The following is a 15076-nucleotide window of genomic DNA, read 5'->3' as shown; positions in this document are numbered from 1 at the left end:
AGTGCTAGGATCCAACTGAGAGAACAATTTTGGATATTTGAGTTGTAGGCTGTGAAACCTTTAGGGCTCAATGACATGATAGAATGGAACTCTATTATTTAACTGCACAGTTTTTTTTCATCTTTTCATTTTGTGATTACTTCTGTGTTCATGCACTGGGTGGCGGTGTTTTACCTTCTCTCCAGGCTCTCCTCTCCCTGCTAGGGTGTGAATGCTGTTGTAAGCTCTAATGGGATTATGCTGCTAATTGCCTGAGAATTTAAAGATGCTGCTGTGTCTCCGGTTCCTCCCCCTTTTTGCCTTGCCTGCCTAGAATCACTCTGACCTACAGTCGTGTTGGCCTGTTCAGTTCCTGAGGAAGGGGCTATTGCCCTGAAACCCTGCTGGGTCAAGCCATGTTGAAAGAAGACTGCACCTTAACTTTGGTCTTTGATCCAAAAAAAGCTGGACTCTCCTTGCTACTTTTTGACTACAGCACCTTTATTCAGCTAAGTAACTGGAGGGATAGGTGACTCATTTTTTCATTCTATGTTCAGGTCAGTGGGTTAGGCATTCGGGGCATTGTAGGACAGTGAACTTTTTGTCTTCCACTTTTATATATATTTATTTATTGCACATTGTTTGCACTTGACTTGCACTGAAATATCCATACCCTATTCGCTCAATGTCCTGTACGGTAAACCTCTATCTGTACCCTGCTATCCCCTTCGCTTCCAGGAAGTCATCCAGTCCCTTTTTGAACCCCAGAATTGTACTCTGTCTTATTACCTCTCCGGGAAGCGCGTTCCAGGTGTCCACCACCCTCTGAGTGAAGAAGAACCTCCTTGCATTCGTTATGAATCTGTCTCCTCTCAGTTTTTCTGAATGACCTCTTGTTTTAGTTGTCCCTGCTAGTCTAAAGAATCTGTCCCTCTCCACCTTCTCTATGCCTTTCATGATTTTATAAGTTTCTATCATGTCCCCTCTCAGTCTCCGCTTCTCCAGGGTAAAGAGCCCCAGCCTGTCTAACCGTTCGGCATATGAAAGGTTCTCCATACCCTTTATCATCCTCGTTGCCCTCCTCTGGACCCTTTCGAGTATTGCCATGTCCTTCTTGAGGTATGGCGACCAGTATTGGACGCAGTATTCCAGATGTGGGCGCACCATTGCTCGATACAGTGGCAGGATAACTTCTTTTGTTCTGGTAAACTCAATGCTGCTACCCTGACCACCCCTATGGTGAGTCACTGCTTGGAGTTTCAACATGTGTTTACCCAGTTACATTGGTTTGTGATTAAGCAAATTCCTTCAAATTTCCAGGGTGATCGGAGTGCTAGGATCCAACTGAGAGAACAATTTTGGATATTTGAGTTGTAGGCTGTGAAACCTTTAGGGCTCAATGACATGATAGAATGGAACTCTATTATTTAAATGCACAGTTTTTTTTTCATCTTTTCATTTTGTGATTACTTCTGTGTTCATGCACTGGGTGGCGGTGTTTTACCTTCTCTCCAGGCTCTCCTCTCCCTGCTAGGGTGTGAATGCTGTTGTAAGCTCTAATGGGATTATGCTGCTAATTGCCTGAGAATTTAAAGATGCTGCTGTGTCTCCGGTTCCTCCCCCTTTTTGCCTTGCCTGCCTAGAATCACTCTGACCTACAGTCGTGTTGGCCTGTTCAGTTCCTGAGGAAGGGGCTATTGCCCTGAAACCCTGCTGGGTCAAGCCATGTTGAAAGAAGACTGCACCTTAACTTTGGTCTTTGATCCAAAAAAAGCTGGACTCTCCTTGCTACTTTTTGACTACAGCACCTTTATTCAGCTAAGTAACTGGAGGGATAGGTGACTCATTTTTTCATTCTATGTTCAGGTCAGTGGGTTAGGCATTCGGGGCATTGTAGGACAGTGAACTTTTTGTCTTCCACTTTTATATATATTTATTTATTGCACATTGTTTGCACTTGACTTGCACTTTAAAGCACACAGGAACACCCAGATGATGGTGTGCAGCTGGCAGTGAGTGATAATCTCTGCTCAGTGTTTGCTGGCTTTACTATTCTAAGCACTAGAGCTGCTCCCTCAGTTGCTCTTTAAAGCTTTCAAACTCACGCTGAGGGTGCTCCGTATCTTAAAAATTTTGATTTTAGATTTGAGGTTTATATATTTTTGGTGGAGTCTAGGGAGTTACCTTTCCTGCAATGTCCTAGGGCATGCCCAACTTATATTTTGGTGTCTTTTAAGGATATTTTGTCTTGGGATTTTTGCTATAGTACTTTATACAAGAAATACATTTATCATCAAGTGAGTCAGCTAAATTGGAAGGGGGATGGGTAAAGCATTGTTTTTTAATACCTGCAGTGGGAAAAAAAAGTTGGTGTGGCTATCCTAGTCAATAAGAAATATTCTGCAGTGTTTGGTAATCCTCAAGCTGATCCTATGGGTAGATGGCTCCATGTGGACATGACTTCAGGAAAAAATGCCCTGACAATTTTTAATGTTTATGCTCCTAATCCAAATCAGGCTGAATTCTTTAAAAAAAAAAAAAAAAAAACTCCAGCAATTAATTCTGTCATTGGCTACATCTAATTTAATTGTAGCCGGAGATTTTAATGCTGTCATGGATCCACTATTGGATAAACAACCTAGTAAACAATTAAAATCATTAGGATTGGACAATCTTGTGCATTCATGTGGATTGAAAGATATATGGCGGATTCTTCATTTTAATGCTCACAAATTTTCCTTTTGCTCTCATGTTCATAAATCATTTTCAAGAATTGATTATATTTTTGTTTCACATCATTTAACTCAACAGGTTACCAAAGCCAGCAAAGATCCGATCCTTTTGATGGATCATGCTGGAATTTGGATAGAATTCCAGTTTACTGAAAAAGATCCTAATAGACCTGTTTGGAGGTTTAATAATACATTGCTTGCAGAGTCAAACTTTCTTGAGGAAATTCAGGTAAAAATGAATGAGTAGTTTCAACTCAATACCTCGGAGGAAATCTCTTTGGAAACTTTATGGGATGCTTTCAAAGCTACAATAAGAGGGCAAATAATTTCATATTCGGCGCATATTAGGAGAATGCTTAAATTATAATTCTCCAATTTGGAACAAACTATTTTGACTTTATAGTCACAATTGGCCTTGAAATGGGAATAAAATACTTTACAGGCTCTTTTGAAAGCTAAATATAAATATGAGATTTCCTCACAATTGGCTAGAAAAGATTTGTTTTCTCAGCAGGCTCTGTATTATGGAAACTCGAATAAAGTGGGAAGATTATTAGCTAATTATCTTAAAGCTAAAAAAAGAAAAGTAAAGATTGGGGCCATTAAAGATGAGAAGGGTACAACTCATACTCAAATTGGAAATATATTAAAACAATTTTTGGAATATTACAAGGCTTTATATTCTTCTGAGCTTTATTCAAATAAAGAAATTGAGGGTTTAGAATTTTTAAAGTTAATTCATGGGCCAAAAATTCCCGAGCACATAAAAGGAAATCTTGAAGCACTTAAGGAACTCCAGGCAGCATTGAAATCCCTCAGGGTTGGATCCGCTCCGGGTAGTGATGGATTTACATTAGAGTTTTTCAAATCATTCCAAACTATACTATTACCTCATCTTCTAAATTTATATCAGTCACAACTGACTAAAGGTTAAATTTCAGGTACTATGGCAGAATCTTTAACCATTGTTTTGCCGAAACCAAATAAAGATCCCCTTTTGGTTTCGAATTACAGGCCTATTTCTTTAATTAATGTGGATAGAAAACTCCTGGCTAAGCTATTGGCTCTAAGATTAGCCAAGGCTCTCCCTTATATGATCGGTATGCACCAAACTGGTTTTGTTGCTCAAAGACATTCTTCAAATAATACTAGATTATCATTTCAAATAATACTAGATTGTCTTCAAATAATACATTAATAATTATTAATCAAATAATAATTAATACAAATAATAATAATAATTGTCATTTCATATGCTAAGTTTATCAAAAACAATGAATGATCTGGCTTTCTCTGTCTCTCTGGATGCAGAGAAAGCCTTTGATCGTGTGGAATGGACTTTTATGTATCAAGCGATGGATCGGTTTGGTATAGGAGCCGGATTTATACAAATGATTCAAACCTTGTATAGTTCCCCTACTGCCAAATTATATATTAATAATACATTTTCTGAATGTTTTTTGTCTGGGAAGAGGAGTTAGACAAGGACGTCCCTTATCTCCTTTGCTTTTTGACAATGTTCTGGAAACCTTGTTGTTGGCTATTCAGCAGGCAAAGGAGATACAGGGGATTCCTTATGCAGGTCAGGAATATAAGATTTCTGCTTATGTAGATGATATCTTGCTTCATCTGAAAAATACTGAATCTATCATTCTGCATTTACTGAAATTGATTGATAGATTTGGTAAATTTTCTGGATACAAAATAAATTGGAGCATATCAGAGGTTCTTCCGTTAAATGTGCACTGTGTATAAGGTTTATTCCCATTCCTTTAGAAGGAAGAGGGTATAAAATACTTAGGCATCATGATTCAAAATAAATTGGAAGACACAATGACAGTAAATGAAAAATCTTTATTGCTGAAAGTCAAAGAAATGTGTGAGCATTGGAATCCATCACATCTTTCTTGGTGGGGGAGAGTCCAAACTATTAAAATGATTTTGCCTGTAGTTTACTACCAAATGAGTATGTTGAGAAATTTATTTTCAGGGGTCCTTAAATTGAATGGAATTCTCACTAAATTTATATGGTTAGGTAAAACTGTTAGAATTGCTTTAGTATCTTTGCAAAAACCAATTGCAGCAGGTGGGGTAAATTTTCCAAATTTCTATAGATACCATCAAGCTTTTATAATGTGGCAGGGTATGTATTGGATCCTTCCTGAAGTATTAGAGCATCTTCCGGACATGCTTTACTTAGAATGGCAACTAAACCTAAAACTAGTCTAAAAGACATTTAAGAGCATTGAGATAAAGCAACAAACTTCTGCTACTCAAAGGCCACGGATTTTGACTTGGAGGAAGAGATGTACAGCGTCAGCATCTATGAGACAAACCTGGTTTTTGTTTTTTTTTGTTACACATAACTTTCTGGACCCCTGTTCGTTTGCAAAAGTTAGATAATTAGATAGTCTAATAGATGCTGGCACTGTCATCTTGAAATAGGAACACTGGATCATTTGTTGTTCTATTGTCCTTTGATACTCAACTTTTGGAAATCTATATGGAGACATATTAATTTGATTCTGGAGACTGCGGTTTCGCTGTCGTATGAAGCGGTAATCTTTGGGATATTGTTATCTCCTACACCTCCAATAGATAGACATAAAAGCAGATTACTTGGTATAATGACTGGGGTAGCCATGCAAATGGTCACTAAAAACTGGAAGAATTTTGACAGATTAAATTTCACTTTTTGGTGGAATTCATTATGCTTGTGTTATAAATACGAGAAAATGAATTCTGAACAAATGGGTAATAATAAGTTGTTTAAACTGATGGGGGTCCATTGATCAATTTTATTAATTTTAATTAAATGGTTTATTCCCTTGTTACCGATTTGATTTGCACATCCAGGGAAGAGGATGGGTGGGAGGGAGAGTGATGTTATATTAGGATTTGTTTATTAATTACATGTAAGTACTGTTGTATGGTTTAATTGAATAAATTGGAATTAGGGTGAGTGGGAGGGGGGAGAAAATGATTTCTCATGTATTTATTGATGGATGTAAGTGCTGTTTTTCAAATTACTTGTATGTATTCCTTTATGCACTGTATTTAGACTGAAAAATTAATAAAGATATATATAAAAAAGCACATTAATCCCTAACATAGCTCATATAATGAGGCTATAGTCTCTTTTGATAATTGGTTAAAAACAAATCTTTCTTTCAACAAAATAAAACAATTTTGATAAAAATGTTGTGACAGAGCAAAGTTTTTTCCTCTAGTTCCTTGAAGAGAAAAGGGGCCTTTCAGCAAACAAGCAGATGAATTGGTAAAAGCCTACGTCAGTTAATAGCAACTTGAAGGAGGAAGACGTGGTCTTTATTTCTTGCAGCTCAATTTCCTTTGCAGGTGATACGGCCTCTGCATTACATCATCGGAAAAGTAGGTGAGAGGGTCTTGTTGTCAAGGTGACCACATCTACTGGGAATGCATATCATAGAATACTAAGCGGCTAGCCAATGCATTCATGGCCTAAAAGGGGAGGCAGAGGGGAGGAAGAGACAAAGGAGGGGGGCTACAGGATGAGAGGACTCGTCGCTTTACACTAAACCATGCAAGACAATTTTATAGCACTGGGGTTTAGGGTCAGAGTACAACTCTCTCCCATACCAATAGTTAATCAAGACCAAATCCTTTACAAGAGTTTGATTCACACCAGCTTTACTGGGTCAGACTTTATTGTCTAAGTAGGGATCTTCAGTATTTCTGTTGGTGTCACAGGAAAGGATTATTCATTTATTGCATTTAAACCAGAGTTTTAGATTGGTCTATTTTAGTAAGTTTAATTTATGGCTAATGAAATCTTTTTCATACTCTACTGTTAAGAATTAAAGCTTATTGTTGCTTCTCTCATTAAAAGATAATAATGAAGGCTAAGGAGTCGAGATTTAGAACACTAAAAAAAAAAAAAGCTATTGCCTAATTTACATCTCTGATTCCAGTCATCTTTACCACAAATCTTAGGTAAATTGAATGTGTTTTCTTGGGCAAACTAAAGATGCCAAGTCTCCCTCATTAACTCCCCCCCCCCCCATGCACACACCTTTTACTAAGCAGCTGTAGAGGTTTCTACTGTGGCCCATAGTGCCAAATGCTCCAACGTTGCTCCGACGCTCATAGAATTCTATGAGCGTCAGAGCATTTAGTGTTCCAGGCCAAGGTAGAAACCTCTACCGTGGCTTAGTAAATAGGGGGGGGAGGGTAAGAGTGTATCATATTCATTTGAAGGCTCTCTCACACTCTTTGATCCCCTTCTTTCACTCACTGGAGCCTCAGTGCCAGTTGCCTTGGTTGCAAGCAGCGTTTCACTTGAGGCTCTCCACATATCGGCTTTTCCACTTATTCACCATTATAGGACTCCCAGGGACCCCTGAAGAAGACTTGTTGTCGAAACGCGGACTGTGTTGGGTCCTGCGTCCTTAACGGACTAGGTCCTTTAGGCTTTTATGTGGATTACCTTGGATGATTCTATTGTATCTTGGAACTTTGATATTCTTAATAAGGTCCATTTAAGGAACATCGTCACTCCACAGTTTTTTTGTTTTTTTTCTGGATTTTCTTCTCTGTGGATACTTTGGGATCAACTCTCTTCGGTTTTGGCTAGTTCACTACTTTCATCAGAAGAAACCAAAAAGAGAAGAGAATCTAAGCATCTTTATCTGTAGGAAAAACAATCTGAATGCCTCTTCCTGCATACAGTCTCTCTCCTTTTTTTCATGCACTTTCATATACAGGGTCAGATTTAGAAAACTAGCGCCAAAAAGTAGGTGCTGGGAAAAATTTGTGCTCTTCTCTGGGCTCAGTGCTCTTTATAGAACAGCTTTTAGCGTGTATTCTGGCACCCAACTTTGGGTGCCAGGACTTATGCCTACTGAAATGTGTTGTAAATCCTGTTGTGTAACTTGGGTGCACAGCCCCACAATTCTATAACCCTGCACATAATTCTTTGGAATGCCCCTAATTCACCCAAAAGAGGATTTTGGCAAAGATCTTTATAGAATTGCGTGCAGCCAGATCCATGCGCAAATTTAAATTAGAGCCAATTAACATCCATAATTGACTGTTAAGCCAATTATGGATTGTTATGGCCTCATTAACTATTTTATTTACACACAGATCTCAGGATCACACCTAACTGTGGGCACCATTCATATCATCCAGGGGACAATGAAACCTATGTGCATACTTTTAGTCACTGAACACAGGGAAATTTTAAGCCCAGAGAATTTACATATATTACATTTATTTTATTTATCCATTCAATTTTCTATACCATTCTCCCAAGGGAACTCAGAAAGGGTTACATGAATTTATTCAGATACTGAAGCATTTTTCCTTGTCTGTCCTCACAATCTATCTAAGGGATTAGTTTCATTAGGCAACAGGACTATGTAACAGTTACTAGTCTAGCGGAATAACTTCCAACTCTGCTCATGCTTCACCTCTACATTGCCCTGACTCTATCTAGGTAGTGACAAGATGGACTGTAAGAATATCTAGCGGCATTCTATGTATAGTGCTGCTAAATATCTTGGCAAGAGTACTTATTCAGCTAGCAGATGCTATGCAGATAAGTGCTGTTAAAAAAGTTTGGACAAGTTCCTGAAGAAAAGTCCATAGTCTGTTATTGAAAAAGACACGGGGGAAGCCACTGCTTGCTCTGGTTTGGTAGAATGGAATGTTGCTACTCTTTGGGTTTTGATCAGGTACTAGTGTCCTGGATTGGCCACCGTGAGGACGGGCTACTGGGCTTGATGGACCATTGGTCTGACCCAGTATGGCTTTTCTTATGCTCTTACGTGTGCCAAGTATAGGACAATCAAGCCATTGTAACATCACTGATGAGGTTGGCACTGTGGAATGAGGCATTATGACATCACAATCTCAGCTCTGGAATGTTGCTCTCATTGGGGTTCCAGAATCTTGCTTACTCTTTGAGATGCTGGAATGTTGCTACTCCTTGGGTTTTGGCCAGGTACTAGGGACCTGGATTGGCCACCGTGAAAATGGGCTACTGGGCTTGATGGACCATTGGTCTGACCCAGCATGTTCTTATGCCCCACTTGTGCTTTATAACACAACAATTTGCTGGTTGTAAGCACCACCCATCAGTTGGCTCTTGCTGGGATTTTTATTGGTCTGACTGTGCATAAGCAGCAGAACGCTTTATTGTTTGAGGGGGGGGGGGAGCTCCGCCCTAGCCCCAGCAGGATCCTGTGGCACGACCTCTCTCCAGCTCCCGACTCCCCCACCTACCTTTCCCAGTTGCTGCAGTTTTAAATTTTCTGGCAGCTGGCGAATAGAGTCAATGAGCAGGCCTGCCCTGGAAGTCTTCATTCTGCAGCGATGCTGTATGACAGCTACCTGAAGATTTAAAATTACAACAGCCGGGAGGAGGTGGGTGGAGGAGTAGAGCAATTCACCGCCAATTTTTGGAGAGGCCATGGTCCCTATGGCCTCCCCCATTCTGATGCCTAAGTGAAGAAATGGGGCAAACAACTGGCTTTAGCTTCCTTGAAATCGTTACCATGATCTAATTTTCCTCTTTCTAATGGCCCTAAAGGGTTGCATCAGATTAAAAATGATTTCAGCCCACTTGGTTGGACGTCACTTTGAAGTCACCAATGAAAGCAAGCAATTCATTTTTAAATAGATAAAATGTAAACCCTCAATGATGCAGTGCCAACCTGTATAAAACTTATACATGTGGACAATATTAGGCAAATAAGCAAGTTTTTCATTAACTTTGACAGATATTTTTTTCATTTTCAACCCTCAATACATGTTGAACTATTCAATAATAAGGAAAGAAAAATCTCAAGAATTAGTGGTTAGACAGAATGGAAAGCTCTGCAGAATTCACAGCTGAAGGCAACAGCTGAAATGCTTAGATGGAAGAAGGTAGAATTATGGCTTGTGTAACTTAGTGTGGAAACTTTTGGGGAGGCAGGTTTTATAAAGGGACATAGGTCACTTTATTATCTATAAAATATATTGAAATGTATGTTGAAGGAATGATAAATTTCATTTTATATTATAGTTTTATTAATTACTTCAATACAATGTGAATAGGAGGGAAAAAATGGAGGGGGAAGTGGGGAAAAGGAGGGAAGGGAGGTGAGGGTAGTAGGGGGGTTGATTTGGGTCATATGGAAATATATTTTGAAGGAATGATAGAAATATGTATGTAAATATTATAATTGTGAATTTATTTGAAATGAAATCTATTTGTATTATTTTATATTTAATTATTTCCTTCAATATAATGTTATAAATTAAAACAGAATAAGTCTGCCTATATGCTTTCATAGCGATAGTGTTGTCAGCAAATTGTGGATGGGTGAGAACAAAATATCCTCTCTGTCCTCTCCTTGCCCTCCTGCTCTACTCTTCAACCCCTTCCCAATTCATAAAAACATGAACTGGCAGGGATCCTCCAGTCCTCTTAAGTTGCCCAGAAGAAGGGCAGGATTAATTCTTCGAGGGCCCCTAGGCACACAAGTACACTGGGCCCCCCTGGCCCTGCCCTGCCCCCACCCCGCCCATGTCCTGCCCCCATTTATCTGTTTTCTTCTTTACTTCTTTATTTCCACTTATATTTCTTTCTTTTTTTAAATTCAAAACAAACAAAGATTAGTATACCAGTGCACAGTTTTTCTTCTATGCAACCCCCAAATATCTCTGAACAAATCCCCCTTCTTTCTCTTCCCACCTACTTACCCAGGAATTTAACTCTGAACCCTTTCCATGCATATATGAAAGTGTTCAAATATTTGTAAAGCAGTAATACTATCCGAAATATAAGTCTATATTAATAACCAAGCTTACAATGCCTCTCAACTGCCTCACTCTACATCAACCAGCTGTAACCCATATGTATGTATAAACAACCAAATCTGTAACTCCTCTAGTATGTTCCACTCCATGTATGTTAATTTGCAACGAAACAACAAGGCAAGCAGTCCTCCAAAGAATCCAACATGAAACAAAAGAAGATTGGCAGAAAATAAGGAGATTCAAATCAGGTTAATTCAAGGTGCTCCCAAGAACCATGCCTGATGCATTTCGCCAAACAAGGCTAGTCAACGCTAACAAAAACCATGTTTTTCATACAAACAGAACAGAGAAAACACCTTCGCCTAGTATGGAATAAGTAATCACAAACTAACCTCTCCCCCCTTTTACAAAACTGTAGTATGGTTTTTAGCCACAGCCAGCGCTAAAAAAATGCTTTACAGTTTTGTAAAAGGGGAGATAAAATAGAAATACGTAGACAAAGGTTAAATAAAACCACCAAGATGCTGGACTCTGCAAACAATGCAGCACCACAGAAACAGCAATGCATGTCCCCTAAAGCAAAAAAATAAATAAATAGAAATTTTTTTTTCTACCTTTGTCTTGTCTGGTTTCAGCTCTCCTCATCTTCTTGTCAATCTCTTCCTTTCATCTTCTGTCCTTCTGTGCCACTTCCAGAAACTGTATACCTCCCCCTTCCATCTTTCCCTTCACTCCCATTGGTCTGGAATCCATCTTCTTCCATTCCCTCCTCCAATGGTCTGGCATCTCTCTCCTCTCCTCTTCTCTTCTTCCCTTCCCTCTCACACACCCACACCCCCATGTTCTGGAATTTCACTCTCTCCTCTGTCTTCCCCCCACTTCCATCAGCATCAGCCCCCTTTCTTTCCCTCCAACCCAATTCCATCCAGTATCCTTCCCCTTTATGTTTTCCCCCTTTCCCTGCACACCAATTCCATCAACATCTGCCCCCTTTCTTTCCCTCCAACCCAATTCCGTCCAGTATCCTTCCCCCTTAGGTTTTCCCCCTTTCCCTGCACACCAATTCCATCAGCATCTGCCCCCTTTCTTTCCCTCCAACCCAATTCCATCCAGTATCCTTCCCTCTTTCCCTGCACACCAATTCCATCAGCATCTGCCCCCTTTCTTTCCCTTCAACCCAATTCCATCCAGTATCCTTCCCCTTATATCTCTCCCCTTCCCCTGCACACCAATTCCATCAGCATCTACCCCTTTCTCTCCTTCCACCACCCTTCCATACCACCCTGTCCTCTTTCTCTCCCTCCACCACCCTTCTACATCAGAGGGGGCCCGCTGAAGAAACAGAGGACTAGGTTTTTTTTTTCCTTGGCAACGCGGGCCCCCGGGAAAGATAGGCAGTGCTGCTACCTCCCTGGAAAAGATCGGCAGCGCTGCCACTCCCCCCCCGGAGAGATTGGCAGTGCTGCCCCGCCCCCCCCCCTTGGAGATCGACAACATCGCCCTCCCCCGGCATCGCCATCAACCAACCTGAATAAGTGACGTCAGAAGGGGTGGACTGGCAGATGCAAAGAGTTGCTGCAAGGTCCCGCGATGACTGCGTCTGCCAGTCCAACCCCTCCGACGTCACTAACCTCTTCACTGAGCAGAGCCGGCAGATGCAGTCATCATGGGACCTTGCAGCAACTCTTTGCATCTGCTGGTCCACCCCCTCCGACGTCAGTTATTCAGGTTGGTTGATGGCGATGCTGGGGTAGGGCAGTGTTGTTGATCTCCCGGGGGGGGAGGCCCAGCGCAGCCGATATTTCCATGGGGAGCCCAGTGCTGCCGATCTTTCCCGGGGGACCCAAGTTGCCAAGGGAAAAAAAAATACCAAATGAGTCCTCTGTTTCATCGGGCCCCCCTGACAACTTCGGGCCCTAGGCATGTGTCTACTTGGCCTATTGGTTAATCCGGCCCTGCCCAGAAGACCATGTTGGCAGTAATTTCAAAGGGGTCCACACTGTCCCCCTTCTTATTTAATATCTATCTTAAGCCTCTGACTGAACTGCTTCAATCAATGGGCACAAAATTCTAAATCTATGCCAATGAAGTGCAACTATTTGTACCCATTGAACCAGATCAACCTAAAGCTTTGAGTAAACTGATTGCCTGTCTAACCGCAACTCACGAATGGGCAAACAACAACAAACTCTGTCTGAACCCAAGCAAAATAGAGATTCTTTGGGTTCCTAGCACAAGCAAACAAATACCTGACTTCAAAATATCTTTTGGAAATATGAACTCCCCCCTAAAATCACAGGTCAGGAATCTCAGGATATTGCTAGACGCATCATTCACTCCAATCCCAAAAATTTAAACAACCTTTAAAAACTGTCTCTATCATCTTCGGCAGCTACGAAATCTCTATCCATATACTGAAAAGACAAGTCTGACCACAGTGGTCCATGCCATAACAACATCATGACTAGACTACTGCAATTCCCTGTACACTAGTGTAACCAAAACGTGTTTGCATTAGCTGCAACTAATTCAGAATGCTGCATTACGACTGATAGAAGGCTGCAAGAGGCATGATCACATCACATGGGGTAGATAGACCATTGTGTTGACCCAGTAAGGTTATTCTTATGTTCTTCCTCCACAAACTATATTGGCTACCAGTACCTGAGCTCCGCCTCTCTGACTCAACAGGTTTGTCCCCACCTACCTTGTAAGGTGACTTATCCTGTGCACCCATGAACGGCACCCCCTGCTATAAAGGTGGCTTAATTGAACTATCAATGAGGGGGTGCTTTTCACTATACAGTCTATTCTCATTATTCATGTGTTCCCAATGCATGATTTCATGTATCTGCGGTTGCATCTATTGTGACCAATATTCCCCATTCGTGCCACTGTGCTCGCAAATTTGCAGACCTGTACTACAAAAACAGCTTCCTTTGCTTTCATATTTACTTTGCATCTGGTGTTCTCTTTCAGATATGGCCACCAAGTGTCCAGAGAGTGAATTATAAGCATCTACAGTGCTGTTTTATGCAGGAAGCACACCCTATTTTCTCAATAAGATCCGCTGCTCACTTTCTGTGATTTGAGGCACAATGTGTACTGCTAGAACCCATCCTCTATTTTCCCATAGACTCAACATTTCATTATTCGCAATTTTGCAGTTTGTAAACATTTTCAGGAACCGTACTACCTTGAATAATGAGAACAGAAAGTATCACCCACTCCTTCACACATCTCTTCCAGAGTGTTCTATGGATTTGGGGCTCACCTGACAAATGTCCCCACTGGAGCTAACTCTGTCGCTCTTCCCCTTTCATTTTTAGCATTGTAAACCGGCCAGGTGCACGTCGATGGTCGGTATATTAAAATTAATTAAACTTGAAACTTGATATATCTCTGGTGCCCTGATGCCTCCACCCAAGGAGAAAAGGTATTAAAGGATACATTTCCCTCCCTTTCTCTCAGGAACTACTACAAAACCTCAGTGAATGCAGCTTTCTTAAATTTCCCTCATCACTAAGCTCTGTTCTTTCTGACAGCCTCTCACATCTCCCACCTTTGTCACCTATGACCTCTTCATCAGGGGCTTAGCCAGACACCCGATTTTGGGCATGCTTGAGGCCAAAATATGTGGGCACAACAACCTCATCCCCACTGTCACTCCCCCCAGGCAATCAAGGGAGAAATTCAACTCCACTTTCCCCACCCCCTGATGCCTTTAAATCCTAAAACAATAATAGCTTCTTACTTAGTCATTCTCAAACTATCATCACCGAATTCGGGACCATCAGATATGTATTGAAACAGATACTTCAGCCCAGATGCATATCTCGCTATACTTCACCATTGGTCTTGGAGAATTTGATTTTATTACTTACCTTAAAAGCTAAGTGCATGATTATCTTTTTAGCAGAAATGAAAATAGTAGATGTGAAGTTCTAAGATATACACAAATAAAAAAAGTAATACAATAGAATTCTCCAAGACCAATGGTGAAGTATAATGGACAGCCATAGCGAGAAATGTATCTGGGCTGAAGTATCCTTTTCAATACATATCTGATGGACTCGGATTCAGTGATGATAGTTTGAGAATAACTAAGTAAGAAACTATTGTAGTTATATATTACGTTACTAACTTCTAGGCTGTAGCCTAGAGGATCTGTTTAAGTTTTGTTTAAATCCTACAGGTCTTCCTTGGCAGCATGCAGCATCTCATTTTCCTTGCATGCACTGGCTGTGAGCCTTCCCTCTGACATATGAAGACTCAGGCTGGAGTGAGCAGGGGAGATATGTTGCTGCTCGCTGCTAGTGAGGAACTAAAAGTACTGGGGGTTGGGGAAATGGAGTTAAGAGGCTCCCTAATCAGTGGCATAGTAAGGGGGGGGGCGGGGTGTGTGGACCGTTCAGGGTGCCATCTCGATGGGGGCACTGGCACTTCACCACCACACCACGCCCACCACACCACGGCACACTCATGCCATCCCTCTCCCCTACCTCTGTAGATCTTTGCCAATGCGAGCAATTTCTCCTACCTGTTGCTCGCGCCGGCCTGGTTCCCCTCTGAATCACTTC

General features: G+C 41.0%; 1 protein-coding gene across 1 annotated transcript in view; it reads right to left on the bottom strand.

Annotated features, from left to right (window-relative positions):
• FILIP1 (filamin A interacting protein 1) overlaps positions 1 to 15076 on the bottom strand; it is a 265510-nt gene that overhangs the window by 50528 nt on the left and 199906 nt on the right.

This window comes from Geotrypetes seraphini, chromosome 3 (genome assembly GCF_902459505.1).
Source record: "Geotrypetes seraphini chromosome 3, aGeoSer1.1, whole genome shotgun sequence".
NCBI classification, from domain to species: Eukaryota; Metazoa; Chordata; class Amphibia; order Gymnophiona; family Dermophiidae; genus Geotrypetes; species Geotrypetes seraphini.
This window is presented reverse-complemented; position numbering and strand designations above follow the sequence as displayed.